The 23080-nt window shown below is 46.4% G+C and overlaps 1 pseudogene; it reads left to right on the top strand.

The window, feature by feature from the left end:
* Positions 1-21705, top strand: part of LOC123480984 — a 39245-nt pseudogene extending 17540 nt beyond the window's left edge.
* The last annotated feature ends 1375 nt before the right edge of the window (positions 21706-23080 follow it).

Genomic DNA, 23080 nt, shown 5'->3' with positions numbered 1-23080 from the left:
AAAGGGCCATTCTCTCTATATAGTGCACTACTTTTGACCCGGGCCCATAGGGTTCTGGTCAAAAGTAGTGGACTATATATATAAGGAAAAGGGTGCCGTTTTGGGACTCAACCTTAGAAACAACAACAAGGAGGCTTGGCTGGGCGACTCTGACTCATGTTTCTCACCAAAGAGAAGTGTTCAGCGTTTCCTCTCACTAGCACAGAGTGAAAATTCCCCCTGTAGTGTAGTGTAGTGTAGTGTAGTGTAGTGTAGCCTGAGTTTGCCCTCTATCCATGTGAAACGTCATCATCATACTCAGTCTCAGGGCTGGTCCTTAGTTTAAGGTGGAGACTGATTTAGGGCTGTGTCCCAAAGGGAACCCTATTCCTTATATAGTGCACATTACTTTGGACCAGAGCGCTATAGGCCACTATGTAGTGGATAGGGTGCCGTTTTAGATGTTCATAGGGGGGGGGGAATCCATTACACAGTCCAGCTGCAGTCACCCTCTTTAACGTCCTCTTTCATTTCACAGTTACACAGACCTACTGAAACACCACACACTGGTAGAGACTATTGTTTTTGTGGTTTGCAGTAGACCCATATTTGCATTGCATATCTAGGGGGTAGGTGATGCTAGCTTACACTTCCTGTACATACACATAGTTCTGTGTATGTACAGACAGAACATTAAGCTCCAGTGGTGAGGTGAGTTGGTGACAGAACATTAAGCTCCAGTGGTGAGATGACTTGGTGACAGAACATTAAGCTCCAGTGGTGAGGTGACTTGGTGACAGAACATTAAGCTCCAGTGGTGAGATGACTTGGTGACAGAACATTAAGCTCCAGTGGTGAGATGACTTGGTGACAGAACATTAAGCTCCAGTGGTGAGGTGACTTGGTGACAGAACATTAAGCTCCAGTGGTGAGGTGAGATGACTTGGTGACAGAACATTAAGCTCCAGTGGTGAGATGACTTGGTGACAGAACATTAAGCTCCAGTGGTGAGGTGACTTGGTGACAGAACATTAAGCTCCAGTGGTGAGGTGACTTGGTGACAGAACATTAAGCTCCAGTGGTGAGGTGACTTGGTGACAGAACATTAAGCTCCAGTGGTGAGATGACTTGGTGACAGAACATTAAGCTCCAGTGGTGAGGTGACTTGGTGACAGAACATTAAGCTCCAGTGGTGAGATGACTTGGTGACAGAACATTAAGCTCCAGTGGTGAGGTGACTTGGTGACAGAACATTAAGCTCCAGTGGTGAGGTGAGATGACTTGATGACAGAACATTAAGCTCCAGTGGTGAGGTGACTTGGTGACAGAACATTAAGCTCCAGTGGTGAGGTGACTTGGTGACAGAACATTAAGCTCCAGTGGTGAGGTGACTTGGTGACAGAACATTAAGCTCCAGTGGTGAGGTGACTTGGTGACAGAACATTAAGCTCCAGTGGTGAGATGACTTGGTGACAGAACATTAAGCTCCAGTGGTGAGGTGACTTGGTGACAGAACATTAAGCTCCAGTGTTGAGGTGACTTGGTGACAGAACATTAAGCTCCAGTGGTGAGATGAGATGACTTGGTGACAGAACATTAAGCTCCAGTGGTGAGGTGAGATGACTTGGTGACAGAACATTAAGCTCCAGTGGTGAGGTGAGATGACTTGGTGACAGAACATTAAGCTCCAGTGGTGAGGTGAGATGACTTGGTGACAGAACATTAAGCTCCAGTGGTGAGGTGAGATGACTTGGTGACAGAACATTAAGCTCCAGTGGTGAGGTGAGATGACTTGGTGACAGAACATTAAGCTCCAGTGGTGAGGTGACAGAACATTAAGCTCCAGTGGTGAGGTGACAGAACATTAAGCTCCAGTGGTGAGATGACTTGGTGACAGAACATTAAGCTCCAGTGGTGAGATGACTTGGTGATAGAACATTAAGCTCCAGTGGTGAGATGACTTGGTGATAGAACATTAAGCTCCAGTGGTGAGATGACTTGGTGATAGAACATTAAGCTCCAGTGGTGAGATGACTTGGTGACAGAACATTAAGCTCCAGTGGTGAGGTGAGATGACTTGGTGACAGAACATTAAGTTCCAGTGGTGAGGTGACTTGGTGACAGAACATTAAGCTCCAGTGGTGAGGTGACTTGGTGACAGAACATTAAGCTCCAGTGGTGAGGTGACAGAACATTAAGCTCCAGTGGTGAGATTACTTGGTGACAGAACATTAAGCTCCAGTGGTGAGGTGACTTGGTGACAGAACATTAAGCTCCAGTGGTCAGGTGACAGAACATTAAGCTCCAGTGGTGAGGTGACTTGGTGACAGAACATTAAGCTCCAGTGGTGAGGTGACTTGGTGACAGAACATTAAGCTCCAGTGGTGAGGTGACTTGGTGACAGAACATTAAGCTCCAGTGGTCAGGTGACAGAACATTAAGCTCTAGTGGTGAGGTGAGATGACTTGATGACAGAACATTAAGCTCCAGTGGTGAGGTGACTTGGTGACAGAACATGAAGCTCCAGTGGTGAGGTGACTTGGTGACAGAACATTAAGCTCCAGTGGTGAGGTGAGATGACTTGGTGACAGAACATTAAGCTCCAGTGGTGAGGTGAGATGACTTGGTGACAGAACATTAAGCTCCAGTGGTGAGGTGAGATGACTTGGTGACAGAACATTAAGCTCCAGTGGTGAGGTGAGATGACTTGGTGACAGAACATTAAACTCCAGTGGTGAGATGACTTGGTGACAGAACATTAAGCTCCAGTGGTGAGGTGAGATGACTTGGTGACAGAACATTAAGCTCCAGTGGTGAGGTGACAGAACATTAAGCTCCAGTGGTGAGATGACTTGGTGACAGAACATTAAGCTCCAGTGGTGAGATGACTTGGTGACAGAACATTAAGCTCCAGTGGTGAGATGACTTGGTGATAGAACATTAAGCTCCAGTGGTGAGATGACTTGGTGACAGAACATTAAGCTCCAGTGGTGAGGTGACTTGGTGGAAATTTCTCCGGTAGCTCCAGTGGTGAGATACTTGGTGACAGAACATTAAGCTCCAGTGGTGAGGTGAGATGACTTGGTGACAGAACATTAAGTTCCAGTGGTGAGGTGACTTGGTGACAGAACATTAAGCTCCAGTGGTGAGGTGACTTGGTGACAGAACATTAAGCTCCAGTGGTGAGGTGACAGAACATTAAGCTCCAGTGGTGAGATTACTTGGTGACAGAACATTAAGCTCCAGTGGTGAGGTGACTTGGTGACAGAACATTAAGCTCCAGTGGTGAGGTGACAGAACATTAAGCTCCAGTGGTGAGATTACTTGGTGACAGAACATTAAGCTCCAGTGGTGAGGTGACTTGGTGACAGAACATTAAGCTCCAGTGGTGAGGTGACAGAACATTAAGCTCCAGTGGTGAGATTACTTGGTGACAGAACATTAAGCTCCAGTGGTGAGATGACTTGGTGACAGAACATGAAGCTCCAGTGGTGAGGTGACTTGGTGACAGAACATTAAGCTCCAGTGGTGAGGTGACTTGGTGACAGAACATTAAGCTCCAGTGGTGAGGTGAGATGACTTGGTGACAGAACATGAAGCTCCAGTGGTGAGATGACTTGGTGACAGAACATTAAGCTCCAGTGGTGAGGTGAGATGACTTGGTGACAGAACATGAAGCTCCAGTGGTGAGATGACTTGGTGACAGAACATTAAGCTCCAGTGGTGAGGTGAGATGACTTGGTGACAGAACATTAAGCTCCAGTGGTGAGGTGACAGAACATTAAGCTCCAGTGGTGAGATGACTTGGTGACAGAACATTAAGCTCCAGTGGTGAGGTGAGATGACTTGGTGACAGAACATTAAGTTCCAGTGGTGAGGTGACTTGGTGACAGAACATTAAGCTCCAGTGGTGAGGTGACTTGGTGACAGAACATTAAGCTCCAGTGGTGAGGTGACAGAACATTAAGCTCCAGTGGTGAGATTACTTGGTGACAGAACATTAAGCTCCAGTGGTGAGGTGACTTGGTGACAGAACATTAAGCTCCAGTGGTGAGGTGACAGAACATTAAGCTCCAGTGGTGAGATTACTTGGTGACAGAACATTAAGCTCCAGTGGTGAGGTGACTTGGTGACAGAACATTAAGCTCCAGTGGTGAGATTACTTGGTGACAGAACATTAAGCTCCAGTGGTGAGATGACTTGGTGACAGAACATGAAGCTCCAGTGGTGAGGTGACTTGGTGACAGAACATTAAGCTCCAGTGGTGAGGTGACTTGGTGACAGAACATTAAGCTCCAGTGGTGAGGTGAGATGACTTGGTGACAGAACATGAAGCTCCAGTGGTGAGATGACTTGGTGACAGAACATTAAGCTCCAGTGGTGAGGTGAGATGACTTGGTGACAGAACATGAAGCTCCAGTGGTGAGATGACTTGGTGACAGAACATTAAGCTCCAGTGGTGAGGTGAGATGACTTGGTGACAGAACATTAAGCTCCAGTGGTGAGGTGAGATGACTTGGTGACAGAACATTAAGCTCCAGTGGTGAGGTAGGGTGACTTGGTGGAGGTTGTTTTCCAACCCAAAGGGAAGTGTTGTTTCCTGATGTGATGTCTTGTGTTTCCACAGATCGAGGCACAGACCATGAGCCTCCAGGGGACAGCACTCTTCTCCTGCGGAGTCATGGGTGAGTGTGGGATATACCAGGATCCCCCTAGATAACATGACTCTTTCTTTGACTACTCGCGTCCTCTGGCAGCTTCGACTACCTCTGAGTAGTTGAGGCAAGACTAATTGCCTCCGCATCGGGCTTCCACCCCTCCCACCCCTCCCACCCCCTTCCACCCCCTCCCACCCCCTCCCACCCTCCCACCCCCCTCCCACCCCTTTCCACCCCCCCCCACCCCCTACCACCCCCACCACCCCTCCCACCCCCTACCACCCCTGATGGTAGATCAGTAGGTCCTACTCTAAGGACCGGGACGGTGAGTGTTGTTCTATTCACTGTGCCCCTTTTTGTTTGCCACTCTGCCAAGGTAAAAGCCAATGTTTTAGATGTGCGTCTCTGGAGGAGAAGTCTTTCCTCTGTACCCGTAGTGAACCTAGTGCCATGACCTCGTTGTTTTAACGCTCAGCGCACGCTGTTTCATAAAGGGTGTGTGTGTGGCAGCTGGGGAGTGGGATGCAGAACCCAGCTATAGATGGAATCCATGGACCAGAGGGACACGTTTCACATGTTGGTCCCATCTGGGGTGGCAAAGTCTAACAATGGTTTTCATTAAGGTCCATGTCTGTACCCCAATTGTTGGTCTGGCCCATGGACTAGGCCTAATGACTGTAGCTCTCTAGGAGTGGAGTCTGGCCCATGGACTAGGCCTAATGACTAGCGCTCTAGGAGTGGAGTCTGGCCTAATGACTGTAGCTCTCTAGGAGTGGAGTCTGGCCCATGGACTAGGCCTAATGGCTGTAGTGCTCTAGGAGTGGAGTCTGGCCCATGGACTAGGCCTAATGACTGTAGCGCTCTAGGAGTGGAGTCTGGCCCATAGACTAGGCCTAATGACTGTAGCGCTCTAGGAGTGGAGTCTGGCCCATGGACTAGGCCTAATGACTGTAGCGCTCTAGGAGTGGAGTCTGGCCCATGGACTAGGCCTAATGACTAGCGCTCTAGGAGTGGAGTCTGGCCCATGGACTAGGCCTAATGGCGGTAGTGCTCTAGGAGTGGAGTCTGGCCCATGGACTAGGCCTAATGACTGTAGTGCTCTAGGAGTGGAGTCTGGCCCATGGACTAGGCCTAATGACTGTAGTGCTCTAGGAGTGGAGTCTGGCCTAATGACTGTAGTGCTCTAGGAGTGGAGTCTGGCCTAATGGCGGTAGTGCTCTAGGAGTGGAGTCTGGCCCATGGACTAGGCCTAATGGCTGTAGTGCTCTAGGAGTGGAGTCTGGCCCATGGACTAGGCCTAATGGCTGTAGCGCTCTAGGAGTGGAGTCTGGCCCATGGACTAGGCCTAATGACTGTAGCGCTCTAGGAGTGGAGTCTGGCCCATGGACTAGGCCTAATGGCAGTAGTGCTCTAGGAGTGGAGTCTGGCCCATGGACTAGGCCTAATGGCTGTAGTGCTCTAGGAGTGGAGTCTGGCCCATGGACTAGGCCTAATGGCTGTAGTGCTCTAGGAGTGGAGAACCGTATTGGTAAAGAACAACCAGTCTGCCTGGCTGGTGTTCAGAAGGGCCAAAACCATGTTTTAAGAAGTGAAACGGGGAGGTAGCCTCGCCTACTACCGGAATAGGATTTTCACTTTCTGTTGTTCAATGGAGAAGGCGTGTTGAACTACCTGACTGGTACTAGGCCTACGTATTCAGGAGATAGACTTTGACAACAACAGCCTTGGGCTCAGTGTCTGCTTGAACAACACCAGCCCTGACTGACTGATTCAACACTGATAACAAGGCTGGCTTAATGAGAATGAGATGTTTCTGATGGGAAATTGACACAAGGCCAAATAACAGCTCTGAGTTTAGCCTAATAATGGATTTAGTTGGAATTATTGCTGTGGCTTAGTAAGACATTGAGCTCTTCTGTTCCCTCATCAGCTGTGTTGACAGACTGATGACTCAATACTCATAGTTACCACAGAACAGCAGAATGGAGTGTTACCATACAATACTGCAATATTCAGCGTTACCATACTACCATACTCATAGTGGTACCATACTCATAGTGGTACCATACTCATAGTGGTACCATACTCATAGTGGTACCATACTCATAGTGTTACCATACTCATAGTGGTACCATACTCATAGTGGTACCATACTCATAGTGATACCATACTACCATACTCATAGTGGTACCATACTACCATACTCATAGTGGTACCATACTCATAGTGGTACCATACTACCATACTCAGTGGTACCATACTCATAGTGCTACCATACTCATAGTGGTTCCATACTCATAGTGGTACCATACTCATAGTGGTACCATACTACCATACTCATAGTGGTACCATACTCATAGTGGTACCATACTCATAGTGGTACCATACTCATAGTGTTACCATACTCATAGTGGTACCATACTACCATACTCATAGTGGTACCATACTCATAGTGGTACCATACTACCATACTCATAGTGGTACCATACTACCATACTCATAGTGGTACCATACTCAGTGTTACCATACTACCATACTCATAGTGGTACCATACTCATAGCGGTACCATACTCAGTGTTACCATACTACCATACTCATAGTGGTACCATACTCATAGTGGTACCATACTACCATACTCATAGTGGTACCATACTCATAGTGGTACCATACTACCATACTCATAGTGGTACCATACTCATAGTGGTACCATACTACCATACTCATAGTAGTACCATACTCATAGTGGTACCATACTACCATACTCATAGTGATACCATACTCATAGTGGTACCATACTACCATAATCATAGTAGTACCATACTACCATACTCATAGTGGTACCATACTACCATACTCATAGTGGTACCATACTACCATACTCATAGTGGTACCATACTCATAGTGGTACCATACTCATAGTGGTACCATACTCATAGTGATACCATACTCATAGTGGTACCATACTACCATACTCATAGTGGTACCATACTACCATACTCATAGTGGTACCATACTACCATAATCATAGTGGTACCATACTACCATACTCATAGTGGTACCATACTACCATACTCATAGTGGTACCATACTCATAGTGATACCATACTCATAGTGGTACCATACTACCATACTCATAGTGGTACCATACTCATAGTGGTACCATACTACCGTACTCATAGTGGTACCATACTCATAGTGGTACCATACTACCATACTCATAGTAGTACCATACTACCATACTCATAGTGATACCATACTCATAGTGGTACCATACTACCATACTCATAGTGGTACCATACTACCATACTCATAGTGATACCATACTACCATACTCATAGTGGTACCATACTCATAGTGGTACCATACTCATAGTGGTACCATACTCATAGTGGTACCATACTCATAGTGGTACCATACTACCATACTCATAGTGGTACCATACTACCATACTCATAGTGGTACCATACTCATAGTGGTACCATACTACCATACTCAGTGGTACCATACTCATAGTGCTACCATACTCATAGTGGTTCCATACTCATAGTGGTACCATACTCATAGTGGTACCATACTACCATACTCATAGTGGTACCATACTCATAGTGATACCATACTCATAGTGGTACCATACTACCATACTCATAGTGGTACCATACTCATAGTGGTACCATACTCATAGTGGTACCATACTACCATACTCATAGTGGTACCATACTCATAGTGGTACCATACTACCATACTCATAGTGGTACCATACTACCATATTCATAGTGGTACCATACTCATAGTGGTACCATACTACCATACTCATAGTGGTACCATACTCATAGTGGTACCATACTCATAGTGGTACCATACTACCATACTCATAGTGGTACCATACTACCATACTCATAGTGGTACCATACTACCATACTCATAGTGGTACCATACTCATAGTGGTACCATACTACCATACTCATAGTGGTACCATACCAGTGGCGGTCAGTGCCGTTTAAGATGAGGGAGGACCATTTTCTTTCTTCATGATCATGGCCTTATTTCTATTACAGCATATTGGATGGCTGTCATTCATATTCCATTCACCCAGTTCAATGTAACATCGATAGGTTTAGGCTACTTCATGATACTCTAATGTTCCCTGTACCCATCATGAGGTTGCTACAACCTAGTCTATATAAATGAAAGTTTACAACGTAGGTGCACAAAGGTCGAGAGAGAATCTTGAGGTGACAGTGACACATGGACAGACAGTGACGCATTCAGTACCGCCTTGCACACTCTGGCCTGCATCTAGTTGAATGCGCCAATTTGTAAGTCGCTCTGGATAAGAGCGTCTGCTAAAGAGCGTCTGCTAAATGTAAATGTAATCTAGGGTGTAATCATTAGTTCAACCGCTGCAAACGAGAGTTTTCTATTGGACAAATTCAGGCGTGTTTATCCCTGTTTCTTTCCATTCGCTTTTTAGTTTTTCAACAGAATCGGCGGAATGAACACACCCCTGATCACGCATAAACACAGTTCACTTTCATAGCAGCCACGTTGTATTCTTTCTTGCATCTGTGCGCTCTCCTCCTCTCACCTTTTCCCTTCGTTTGTGGACTTGCACAACACATCATCTGTCTGTGACCAGGTGAAAAACCCTTTCCAAGCCAAACCTTCATATCATAACTGCTAACCGCTACACACAGCCTACATCGTTGTCACCATATTAGCTAACATCAGTCAAAATAGCTACTAGAACTAACGCGTTAGTAAACCCACTACAATCATGCAGTACAGTGTACAGTCAGCAAGCAGTTTAGCACTTACACCGGCGGGCCCCGGTGGCAATACATTTGTAAAACCAAAAGCTTACCTTGACTTGGAAGAGTTCCAGTGTTGTGTTGAATAGTCATAGCCAGCTAGCTAACATAGCATCCCTCTGTTTGAGCAGGGTGTTTTAGTAGGCTAAACTAGCTAGCTGCATTTGCTAGCTAAGTAAGTGAAACTGAAAGTGGAAAAAAAACTCTCTTGCTTCTTCCTTCATTTTGGAATAAATTAATTTGTTCAAAACTGTTCAACTATTGTCTTTCTCTCTCTTTGAGTAAACTACTCATCACATTTTCTGCACCGCAGTGCTAGCTAGCTGTAGCTAATGCTTTCAGTACTAGATTAATTATCTGATCCTTTGATTGGGTGGACAACATGTCAGTTCATGCTGCAAGAGCTCTGATAGGTTGGAGGACGTCCTCCGGAAGTTGGCATAATACTGTGTAAGTCTGGAAGGGGTTGAGAACCATGAGCCTCTTAAGTTTTGTATTGATGTCAATGTACCCAGAGGAGGACGGAAGCTAGCTGTCCTCCGGCTACACCATGGAGCTACCCTACCGAGTGCTGCTGAGGCTACTGTAGACCTTCACTGCAAAACGGTGTATTTTAATCAATTATTTGGTGACGTGAATATGTTTAGTAGAGTTTTATCTAAAAAGGATACATTTTGTATTTCTATGAAATTCACTGAGGAGGATGGTCCTCCCCTTCCTCCTCTGAGGAGCCTCCACTGATGTCCACCAATGTTGTTTACATGTTGAAATGTCCTTGTGGTCTGTCTTACATAAGCCTGTACCATACTCATAGTGGTACCATACTCAGTGGTATGGGGGGGGAAATAAATAAATAAATAAATGTATGCACTCACTAACTGTAAAGTCTCTCTGGATAAGAGCGTCTGCTAAATGACAATCTAATGGTACTATGCTCATAGTGGTACCGTACTCAGTATTACCAAACTAATATTGGTGCTATACTACACTACTTGTAGTGGTACCATACTCCTAGTGGTACCATTCTTCAATGCAGAGGGAGGCTGACTCCCAGACACAGAAGTTACCTAGAGCTGAAGAGCGAGCAGTAGAGCTCAGTAGTTCTCCCCAGTTTAAGACGGTGCCAACAAACCAGGAGCTGCTATTTCTGTTGTTTCGGCTCGCTCGCTGCCTGCCTGCCAGCCAGCCAGCCAGCCAGCCAGCCAAGCCTCTACTCCACTCTGATGAGGGAGAAAGAGAGAATGTTTCTGTAGGCACAAGGCCCACATGCCTGAAGCTTTCTCCTTTCTATAAACTTTTTTAAAAAATGAGAGAAGAGATGATCCATGGCAATGTGCCACCTGTCATTTCTTGTCAATGTGTACAGTAGAAAGTTTGTATTTATTTTCTTTATAGAAATAATGTTCTTAGATATAAGATGACCCAGCAAACCGGGAACATTCCCAGAACATTACCGAAGATTCCCATTTAAGTTCTAGTTAGGTTTTTATCTAACATTAGGATGACAACATCCCATAAACATTCAAACAATGTTTTTGATAACAAAATACTTTAAAATAAATGTTTTAAATGAAATATCCTTTGGATATTCTCCTAACGTGCACAAAAATGTTGTGCACAACCTCTGTAATAACCCCCACAGAACATTCCCCAAAAGTTCTCATTTGGTTTCCAGGTAATGTAATAACACTAACGCCAATGTACCGGTAATGTTTTCCCAGCAAACCAAAATGGGTTCTGTGAAAGTTGGCAGAACGTTCGTTAGGTTGTGGCAAATGTTCTCAACACAAACACTGTCCAGTCATGCTGTTGATTTTACAATATTTGTATTAAACATTCGGTGATGTTGCAAGAACGTTCCCAGAATGCATTTTGTCTGTTCTTGTGGTCGTGAGGCCGGTTGGATGTACTGCCAAATTATTTTAAACAACGTTGGAGGCGGCTTATGGTGGAGAAATGAACATTTAAATTATCTGGCAACAGCTCTGGGGAACATTCCTGCAGTCAGCATGCCAATTGCACACTTCCTCAAAACATCTGTGGTGTTGTGTGCACATTTTAGTGGCCTTTCATTGTCCCCAGCACAAGGTGCACCTGTGTAATGATCATGCTGTTTTAATCAGCTTCTTGATATGCCACACCTGTCAGGTGGATGGATTATCTTGTCAAAGGAGAAAAGCTCACTAACAGGGATGTAAAAGCTTTTTGTGCGTATGGAACATTTTTCTGGGATTTATTTTTCCCAGCTCATGATACATTTTATATTTTTGTTCAGTATAAATGGAAGGGATTGTTTTTCATGCGTTGCCCCCATGAAATCAGCAAAAACAAGCGCAGTAACTCAATGCATGTACACACTCCTATTGAATAATATGCATTCACCTGTATTGGGAATAGACCTAGGCTACATCTTGATTTAACCAGTTTATCAATAGATTTACCATTTTGAAATAAATTATTACCATTTATGTTTTGTAGTTAGATCCGGTTAAAAACTAAGTCAAATGTTATTGGATGATTTGTGTAATTGATTAATTAATCTATACATGGCTGTCTCTAAACAATTTATATACAGGTTCAAATGTAATGATATTGAACTCAAAATATGCCCAATGATTGAACAGAGCAGTAGCTGAGTTTATCTGTCTGGATCAAGTGCCATTCTATGACTGGCTAATACGCCTTTTTTTGTTGCCGTGGCATCGTTTTGGAATCGAGTATCGTGATACTAAATCTGGTATCGGTATCAAAATTCTGGTATCGTGACAGCACAACTAGTCATTTGTTGATTCAACTCATGACATCACAACAAATCCAATTCCTCTACATGAGCCACATCAGTTAGCATCTGAATTAATATTCTACATTACCATGGAAATGATTGCATCACAATACCAGGAAGCCCTTGCGAGTGTACCCCTGAGTTTACCAGTCAAATTACCAGGGTTAGAGGTTCCCTAGCCTGTTCTATTCATTATATTTCTGTGTGTGCTGCTGCTGCATTGTGGGGGCGTTGCCTAGGCAACTGAAGACTTGTTTGCTAGTTGTCCATGTTACCGCAGAAACGGACTCAACTGTACGAATGCCGGCCATCCCGTCTCCAGTCAGCTGTTCGTTATATTTTTATATAAACCTGATTTCAGTTTGATCACCCAGTGAATTATTAGAATCAGGTGTGCTAGATTAGGGTTGGTGTTAACCTACAGGATGGTAGCTTTCCAGGAACAGGGTTGGTGTTAACCTACGGGATGGTAGCTTTCCAGGAACAGGGTTGGCGTTAACCTACAGGATGGTAGCTTTCCAGGAACAGGGTTGGCGTTAATCCAGGAACAGGGTTGGCGTTAATCTACACGATGGTAGCTTTCCAGGAACAGGGTTGGAGTTAACCTACGGGATGGTAGCTTTCCAGGAACAGGGTTGGTGTTAACCTACGGGATGGTAGCTTTCCAGGAACAGGGTTGGCGTTAACCTACAGGATGGTAGCTTTCCAGGAACAGGGTTGGCGTTAATCCAGGAACAGGGTTGGCGTTAACCTACAGGATGGTAGCTTTCCAGGAACAGGGTTGGTGTTAACCTACGGGATGGTAGCTTTCCAGGAACAGGGTTGGCGTTAACCTACAGGATGGTAGCTTTCCAGGAACAGGGTTGGCGTTAATCCAGGAACAGGGTTGGCGTTAACCTACAGGATGGTAGCTTTCCAGGAACAGGGTTGGCGTTAACCTACGGGATGGTAGCTTTCCAGGAACAGGGTTGGCGTTAACCTACAGGATGGTAGCTTTCCAGGAACAGGGTTGGCGTTAATCCAGGAACAGGGTTGGCGTTAATCTACACGATGGTAGCTTTCCAGGAACAGGGTTGGAGTTAACCTACGGGATGGTAGCTTTCCAGGAACAGGGTTGGTGTTAACCTACGGGATGGTAGCTTTCCAGGAACAGGGTTGGCGTTAACCTACAGGATGGTAGCTTTCCAGGAACAGGGTTGGCGTTAATCCAGGAAAAGGGTTGGCGTTAACCTACAGGATGGTAGCTTTCCAGGAACAGGGTTGGTGTTAACCTACGGGATGGTAGCTTTCCAGGAACAGGGTTGGCGTTAACCTACAGGATGGTAGCTTTCCAGGAACAGGGTTGGCGTTAATCCAGGAACAGGGTTGGCGTTAACCTACAGGATGGTAGCTTTCCAGGAACAGGGTTGGCATTAACCTACAGGATGGTAGCTTTCCAGGAACAGTGTTGGAGTTAACCTACAGGATGGTAGCTTTCCAGGAACAGGGTTTGGTGTTAACCTACAGGATGGTAGCTTTCCAGGAACAGGGTTGGCGTTAACCTACGGAATGGTAGCTTTCCAGGAACAGGGTTGGCGTTAACCTACGGGATGGTAGCTTTCCAGGAACAGGGTTGGAGTTAACCTACGGGATGGTAGCTTTCCAGGAACAGGGTTGGAGAGCCCTGGTCTAACGACCACTTTCTTGTGAAATAATGTTTTTGGATGCATTCGGAAAGTATTCAGACCCTTTCACTTTTTCCACATTTTGTTACTCTAAAATGTATTAAATAAATGTTTTTCCCTCAATCTACACATAATACCCCATAATGACAAATTTGAAAACAGGTTTTTAGAAATGTTTGCAAATTAGTACAAAAAAAAAAAACTGATACCTTATTTACATAAGTATTCATACCCTTTTGCTATGAGACTCTAAATTGATTTCAGGCGCATCCTGTTTCCATTGATCACCCTTGAGATGTTTCTACAACTTGATTGGAGTCCACCTGTGGTAAATTCAATTGATTGGACATGATTTGGAAAGGCACACATCTGTCTATATAAGGTCCAACAGTTGACAGTGCATGTCAGAGCAAAAACCAAGCCATGAGGTCGACGGAATTGTCCGTAGAGCTCAGAGACAGGATTGTGTCGAGGCACAGATCTGGGGAAGGGTACTAAAACATTTCTGCAGCATTGAAGGTCCACAAGAACACAGTGGCCTCCATCATTCATAAATGGAAGAAGTCTGGAATCACCAAGACTCTTCCTAGAGCCGGCCAAACTGAGCAATTGGGGGAGAAGGGCCTTGGTCAGGGAGGTGACCAAGAACCCGATGGTCACCCTGACAGAGTTCCTCTGGGGAGATGGGAGAACCTTCCAGAAGGACAACCATCTCCACCAATCAGGCCTTTATGACCATGAGAAACAAGATTCTCTGGTCTGATGAAATCAAGATTAAACTCTTTGGCCTGAATGCCAAGCGTCATGTCTGGAGGAAATCTGGTACCATCCCTACGGTGAAGCATGGTGGTGGCAGCATCATGCTGTGGGGATGTTTTTCAGTGGCAGGGACTGGGAGACTTGTCAGGATCAAGGGAAAGATGAATGGAGAAAAGTACAGAGAGATCCTTGATGAAAACCTGCTCCAGAGTGCTCAGGACCTGAGACTGGGGCGAAGGTTCACTTTACAACAGGACAACGACCCTAAGCACACAGCCAAGACAAGGCAGGAGTGGCTTCGGGAAAAGTCTCTAAAATGTCCTTGAGTGGCCCATCCAGAGCCCGGACTTGAACCCGATCAAACATCTCTGGAGAAACCTGAAAATAGCTGTGCAGCGACGCTCCCCATCCAACCAGACAGAGCTTGAGAGGATCTGCAGAGAAGAATGGGAGAAACTCCCCAAATACAGGTGTGCCAAGCTTGTAGCGTCATATCCAAGAAGACTCGATGCTGTAATCGCTGCCAAAGGTGCTTCAACAAAGTACTGAGTAAAGGGTCTGAATACTTATGTAAATGTAATATTTCATTTTTTTCATTGTCATTTATTGTATGAGCTTGATGAGGGGGAAAAAAACAATTTAATCCTTTTTAGAATAAGGCTGTAACGTAACAAAATGTGGAAAAAATAAAGGAGTCTGAATACTTTCTGAATGCACTGTATGTTCCCCTTCTTTCCCCCTGACTATTTCCATGTTGTGTTGTAGGCTATATGTTCCCCTGACTATTTCCATGTTGTGTTGTAGGCTATATGTTCCCCTGACTATTTCCATGTTGTGTTGTAGGCTATATGTTCCCCTGACTATTTCCATGTTGTGTTGTAGGCTATATGTTCCCCCTGACTATTTCCATGTTGTGTTGTAGGCTATATGTTCCCCTGACTATTTCCATGTTGTGTTGTAGGCTATATGTTCCCCTGACTATTTCCATGTTGTGTTGTAGGCTATATGTTCCCCTGACTATTTCCATGTTGTGTTGTAGGCTATATGTTCCCCTGACTATTTCCATGTTGTGTTGTAGGCTATATGTTCCCCTGACTATTTCCATGTTGTGTTGTAGGCTATATGTTCCCCTGACTATTTCCATGTTGTGTTGTAGGCTATATGTTCCCCTGACTATTTCCATGTTGTGTTGTAGGCTATATGTTCCCCTGACTATTTCCATGTTGTGTTGTAGGCTATATGTTCCCCTGACTATTTCCATGTTGTGTTGTAGGCTATATGTTCCCCTGACTATTTCCATGTTGTGTTGTAGGCTATATGTTCCCCTGACTATTTCCATGTTGTGTTGTAGGCTATATGTTCCCCTGACTATTTCCATGTTGTGTTGTAGGCTATATGTTCCCCTGACTATTTCCATGTTGTGTTGTAGGCTATATGTTCCCCTGACTATTTCCATGTTGTGTTGTAGGCTATATGTTCCCCTGACTATTTCCATGTTGTGTTGTAGGCTATATGTTCCCCTGACTATTTCCATGTTGTGTTGTAGGCTATATGTTCCCCTGACTATTTCCATGTTGTGTTGTAGGCTATATGTTCCCCTGACTATTTCCATGTTGTGTTGTAGGCTATATGTTCCCCTGACTATTTCCATGTTGTGTTGTAGGCTATATGTTCCCCTGACTATTTCCATGTTGTGTTGTAGGCTATATGTTCCCCTGACTATTTCCATGTTGTGTTGTAGGCTATATGTTCCCCTGACTATTTCCATGTTGTGTTGTAGGCTATATGTTCCCCTGACTATTTCCATGTTGTGTTGTAGGCTATATGTTCCCCTGACTATTTCCATGTTGTGTTGTAGGCTATATGTTCCCCTGACTATTTCCATGTTGTGTTGTAGGCTATATGTTCCCCTGACTATTTCCATGTTGTGTTGTAGGCTATATGTTCCCCTGACTATTTCCATGTTGTGTTGTAGGCTATATGTTCCCCTGACTATTTCCATGTTGTGTTGTAGGCTATATGTTCCCCTGACTATTTCCATGTTGTGTTGTAGGCTATATGTTCCCCTGACTATTTCCATGTTGTGTTGTAGGCTATATGTTCCCCTGACTATTTCCATGTTGTGTTGTAGGCTATATGTTCCCCTGACTATTTCCATGTTGTGTTGTAGGCTATATGTTCCCCTGACTATTTCCATGTTGTGTTGTAGGCTATATGTTCCCCTGACTATTTCCATGTTGTGTTGTAGGCTATATGTTCCCCTGACTATTTCCATGTTGTGTTGTAGGCTATATGTTCCCCTGACTATTTCCATGTTGTGTTGTAGGCTATATGTTCCCCTGACTATTTCCATGTTGTGTTGTGAGGCTATATGTTCCCCTGACTATTTCCATGTTGTGTTGTAGGCTATATGTTCCCCTGACTATTTCCATGTTGTGTTGTAGGCTATATGTTCCCCTGACTATTTCCATGTTGTGTTGTAGGCTATATGTTCCCCTTCGTTCCTCCTGACTATTTCCATCTTTATTACTGTGTTTCAGAGACCGGCAGCAGGTGGCGTGACGTGGGCATGGGTCTGGCCCGGGGGGGCTGTGGAGCCCTGCATCACCAGAGACCCTCGGTGGAGTCCAGCAGCCTGGAGAACCTGTGGGATGTCCTGCCCTCTGAGGTTCTACCTCACCACTACTACCAGTGCCCAGTCCGCTGGGGGGGCAGAGACGCAGGACTGGGTCCCACCAGCATCACCTCCACCGGACTGGTCCCCATCCCCGCCCCAGGCACCATCACCAGCCTGCTACAGGATCTGAGCCTGGGTGAGGCGTCAGCCGCAGCAGCCTCCTCACCCTCCGCCGCTCCACCCTCCAAGCGCCAGTGCCGCTCCCTCTCCTGCTCAGAGGACCTGGGAGGCTGTCGGTCGGCCTGGAGGCCCCAGGGGTCCCGGGTGTGGACGTCTGTGGCGAAGAGGCGATGCCACAGTGGAGGAAATGTCCAGAGAGGAGTTGCAACAGGAGGGACACGCTCTCAGCAGCTAGGGTTCCCTGCCATGCAGCGTAGTGCCAGCTTCAGCCTGCCAGCTCGCTCCAACACCCTCTCCCTGGATCTCCCTGGCTTCACCCAGGAGAAATGCCTCCCCTGCCCTTCCTCCTTCAGCGGCCTGGCCCCCCACCTCCTACTCCTCCCTGTCCTCAGAGCCCCCAGGCCCTTCCTCTACCTCTCTCACGGACAGATCTGCCTCCCAGAGATCCAGGGAGGCCCGGCGTCGCCCCTGGGCTCCCCCAGAGATGGAGCGCCGTGCTGGGAAGGGTGGGCTGGCCCGGAGCCGCTCTCAGCCCTCGTCCTCAACGACAAGAAGATGAGTGTGAAGCGGAGGAGACCAGCTGACTCCACACAGACAGAGGCCTTCTCTGGACCTTGCCAAGATGACACAGGTTAGTAGGGGAATAATATAGTGAGAATATTTGCCATTTAGCAGACATTTATCCAAAGCGACATACGAGTGGACCCGGGAATTGAACCCACTATCCTGGTGTTGCAAGAGCCATGCTCTACCAACTAAGCAAGGGGTGGAGTTAGGAACCTGGTTAATGGTTACTAGTCTAGTATTTAGAAGACTAGTTAAAGGGAAAATCATCAATCTGATTTGCTGAAATTAGTATATGGGGCAGGGTGGTTTCATAGGGTGGGTTTACGTCGTTGTAATTCATGACAATTAGCAGGCTTATATAGGACTACTACTGCAAGACATTCAGTACAGCCTTTGTCATCCTACAGCCAGAGGGTCAAAAGGTCAGGCCGTAGCATGATACCTAAAGGATAACGATCAGTGCAGCCGTTCACCCAGCTTGCTTCAAAAAGTATCTGTTAACATGCCGGTCGTTACCACGACAACATCACATGTTCTGGGAGTTCCGTGATCAGCCCAGCCGGCTACTTTTAGTCTGTTTCTAAGAAATCCTAGATGACTCTGTCGTCTGTACTCTCTCAATGGTTTGGTGGCTACATAAGGGTCTGTGTACACATGGAGAGGCTACATAAGGGTCTGTGTACACATGGAGAGGCTACATAAGGGTCTGTGTACATGGAGAGGCTACATAAGGGTCTGTGTACACATGGAGAGGCTAGCATAAGGGTATGTGTACACATGGAGAGGCTACATAAGGGTCTGTATACACATGGAGAGGCTACATAAGGGTCTGTATACACATGGAGAGGCTACATAAGGGTCTGTATACACATGGAGAGGCTACATAAGGGTCTGTGTACACACGGAGAGGCTACATAAGGGTCTGTGTACACATGGAGAGGCTACATAAGGGTCTGTGTACACATGGAGAGGCTACATAAGGGTCTGTATACACATGGAGAGGCTACATAAGGGTCTGTATACACATGGAGAGGTGTGCTCCTAATAGATACAAATGTGTAGTTGCTTAGTGAAAAGGTTTCAGGATGTAACCTGTTTTTGCGGCTTTGTCTGCTTAATGCAGTCAGGTGTAGTTATAGTTAGGGTCAAGAGCCGTCTCAAAGAGGCCCTATTTGGATGGAAATGAATGACTATCTAAAAAACAAACAATTTTTTTAGTTTTCATTCATACTTCACATACTTTGTAATAGCATGTTCTAAAATAGCCATCAACATTATTCTAGAAAACATACTGTTTAGATGGGCGGGAGACGTGAGGGAGGGAGGGAGGCGTAGGGAGGGAGGGAGGGAGGGAGAGGGAGGGAGGGAGGGAGGGAGAGGGAGGGAGGGAGGGAGGGAGGGAGAGGGAGGGAGGAGTGAGAGGGAGGGAGACGTAGGGAGGGAGAGGGAGGGAGGCGTAGGGAGGGAGGGAGGGAGGGAGGGAGGGAGACGTAGGGAGGGAGGGAGGAGGCGAGGGAGGGAGAGGGAGGGACGGAGGGAGACGTGAGAGGGAGGGAGTCGTAGAGGGAGCGTAGGGAGGGAGAGGGAGAGAGGGAGGGAGGGACGTAGAGAGGGAGGGAGGCGTGGGAAGAGGGAGGAGCGTGAGGAGGGGAGAGGGAGGAGAGGGGGACGTGGTAGGGAGGAGAGGAGGGAGGGAGACGTAGGGAGGGAGACTTGGAGAGAGAGGGAGGGAGGCGTAGGGAGATGGAGGGAGGGAGACGTAGGGAGGAGAGGGAGAGGGAGGGAGCGTGGGGAGGGAGACGTGGGGAGGGAGAGGAGACGTAGGGAGGGAGACTAGGAGGGGAGGGAGGCGTAGGGAGGGAGAGGGAGGGAGACGTAGGGAGGAGAGGGAGGGAGACGTAGGGAGGGAGAGGGAGGAGCGTGGGAGGGAGCGGAGGGGAGGGAGGGAGGGAGACGGAGAGGGGAGGGAGAGGGAGGGAGACATAGAGAGACATAGAGAGACGGAAGGAGACGTAGGGAGAGGGACGTAAGGAGACGTAGAGAAAGGAGATAGAGGGGGAGAACGAGACTGAGGGAGAGAGGACTTTTATCATGTGCTGGACTGCAGACCAAGGAAAATGCCAAGATGCCAAATATTCCATCTCCATGGAAACCAAACTGACTGAGTATGGCTGTTCAGTATGCTGTAAGTTGTGGAGCCCTCTCTCTGCTCTACCCCCGTCCCTGTTTGCTTTAGTAAAATAAATATACTAAACAAAAAACGTGTTTATTTTTTTATCCACAGAAACGTCGGAATTTCCAAAGCCTCAGCTGCCCTGGGATCACTGGGGACACCAGCTATCAATCAACCCAGGGCCCGCCCCCTCAGAGGACCACTGACCAATGTGAGACTGACTTCGCCTCTGCAGGCAATCAGGGATTGGACGATCCAACCGCCAGCTCCAAAGAGGGCGGAGTCATCACTAGTGTCTCTGGGGAGGAGGATCCAGCCACCTCCATCGAGGAGCTGGATTGGCTGAGCTCCGCGGTCTGCGATGACGTGACAGCAGGGGCAGCCACTGGCACCAGGAAGGATGTGTATCAGCTGGGAGGAGATCTGGACATCGATCAGATCGAGAGGAACTGAACCGGGTCGTGTTCACAAGGCACCAAACGGAAGAAAATACTGAAAAATGTTACATTCATATTTTCCCGATTTTAACATGACCGTGAACTATACTTACCACCCTCAGGCGAAAGGGACTGTGAAAGGGGTGTACAGTAGGTAAACCCTGCTAAGCTAGGCTCCTGCCCTGACTGAACCCTGTGGACTGAAGAGAGACATTGACATGTTAAAGGCCTTGTGGTGAGATGTGTTTAGTCCTCTCACTGTGTTGTGTCCTGTCTCTGCCTGCGTCTGAAATGCCACCCTCGCCCCTTTATAGTGCACTACATTTGACTAGAGCCCTATGGGACCCTGGTCGAAAGGAGTGCACTAGATATGGAATAGGGTGTCGTTGTGGACTCACCCCGTGTTTCAGAGAATAGGATACACTGACGGCGCCGACCCGGTCACGTCTCTGGGAGTGAAGGAGGGTCTCTGTTGTTGTCTGTATGGGGTATCTTAATGCATTTATCTCTTAGCCTGAATACCTTAACTATAATGATGTGCTGGGTATGAACAGAATACACAGCTGGTTTTGTATTATGATGTACTGGGTATGAACAGAATACACAGCTGGTTTTGTATTATGATGTGCTGGGTATGAACAGAATACACAGCTGGTTTTGTATTATGATGTGCTGGGTATGAACAGAATACACAGCTGGTTTTGTATTATGATGTACTGGGTATGACCAGAATACACAGCTGGTTTTGTATAAATTCTCTGCACTAGGACTAGTGGATGTTGTTGGCCCAATCCCAAATGGACCCCTAGACCCTCTGCACTAGGACTAGTGGATGTTGTTGGCCCAATCCCAAATGGACCCCTAGACCCTCTGCACTAGGACTAGTGGATGTTGTTGGCCCAATCCCAAATGGACCCCTAGACCCTCTGCACTAGGACTAGTGGATGTTGTTGGCCCAATCCCAAATGGACCCCTAGACCCTCTGCACTAGGACTAGTGGATGTTGTTGGCCCAATCCCAAATGGACCCCTAGACCCTCTGCACTAGGACTAGTGGATGTTGTTGGCCCAATCCCAAATGGACCCCCTAGACCCTCTGCACTAGGACTAGTGGATGTTGTTGGCCCAATCCCAAATGGACCCCTAGACCCTCTGCACTAGGACTAGTGGATGTTGTTGGCCCAATCCCAAATGAACCCCTAGACCCTCTGCACTAGGACTAGTGGATGTTGTTGGCCCAATCCCAAATGGACCCCTAGACCCTCTGCACTAGGACTAGTGGATGTTGTTGGCCCAATCCCAAATGGACCCCTAGACCCTCTGCACTAGGACTAGTGGATGTTGTTGGCCCAATCCCAAATGGACCCCTAGACCCTCTGCACTTGTGGGGATGTGAGAAGATTTGACAGGTGCAATCAATCTGGTAATAGCTCCACCCACTGCCCTCTGATAGGCTCCTCTCAGATCTCCACAAGTGTATAGGACGTCGTGTCTAGAGTCCATCTGGGATCGGGCCCTGTTGTTTCTCATGGACGCTTCCTCCCCACAGTACGTTAATAGAGAGACGGTGATGGAGAGGACTTTGAGACCGTCCGTCCGTCTGTCTGTAGATTCCTTCCGCTATCTTTTTAATGCGGAAAATTAATTTCACACACAGCACACCAGACCTGGGTTCAAATACTATTTGAAATCTTTCAAACACTTTTTTTTTTTTATTATTGTTTGCTTTAGGCCTGCCTGGACTGCAAGATTGGGAGGGGTTTGCAGTGTGGGGCTATTCTCCTGGTTAAATTGCAACAGGCGGCTCCGTCAAGCCAAGTTCAAGTATTTGAAATTATTTCAAATAGTAGGTCTGCAACACACAAACACACATACACACACACACACACACACAGAGTATATCAATGAACATGTCACACAATAACATTGAAATGAAATCTACTCTGCTCATTCATCTGAGAGAAACTTAGTGATGATGCTATTCAGTGTTATTCTTTATTTTTAACAATTTGTTACTACAAAGCTATGTATGTAAAACATGAACGTTTCTATACGAATAAACATAGTTGTTTAAATGTTTGTTTTGTAAATGTGGTCCTCTGTAGCTCAGCTGGTAGAGCACGGCGCTTGTAACGCCAAGGAAGTGGGTTCGATCCCCGGGACCACCCATACACAAAAAAATAAAAAATAAAAAAATAAATGTATGCACGCATGACTGTAAGTCGCTTTGGATAAAAGCGTCTGCTAAATGGCATATTATATTATATATATATTATATATTATATTATATTATATAAATCATGTTAATCTACTGTCTTCAGATATACGAATTATACATTTTTATCAAAACATTCAAAAGCCTTATTCGTTGGTGGGGGTATTTGATATTTTTGATAGAAATTCTAAAAGTCAAAATAACTACTGGGTGGGGGGGGATGACAGGCGGGTGGGGGGGAT

Source organism: Coregonus clupeaformis, unplaced genomic scaffold (assembly GCF_020615455.1).
Source record: "Coregonus clupeaformis isolate EN_2021a unplaced genomic scaffold, ASM2061545v1 scaf1683, whole genome shotgun sequence".
In the NCBI taxonomy this organism is placed as follows: Eukaryota; Metazoa; Chordata; class Actinopteri; order Salmoniformes; family Salmonidae; genus Coregonus; species Coregonus clupeaformis.
Note: the sequence above shows the minus strand (reverse complement) of the source record. Positions and strands in the feature narration are given on the sequence as shown.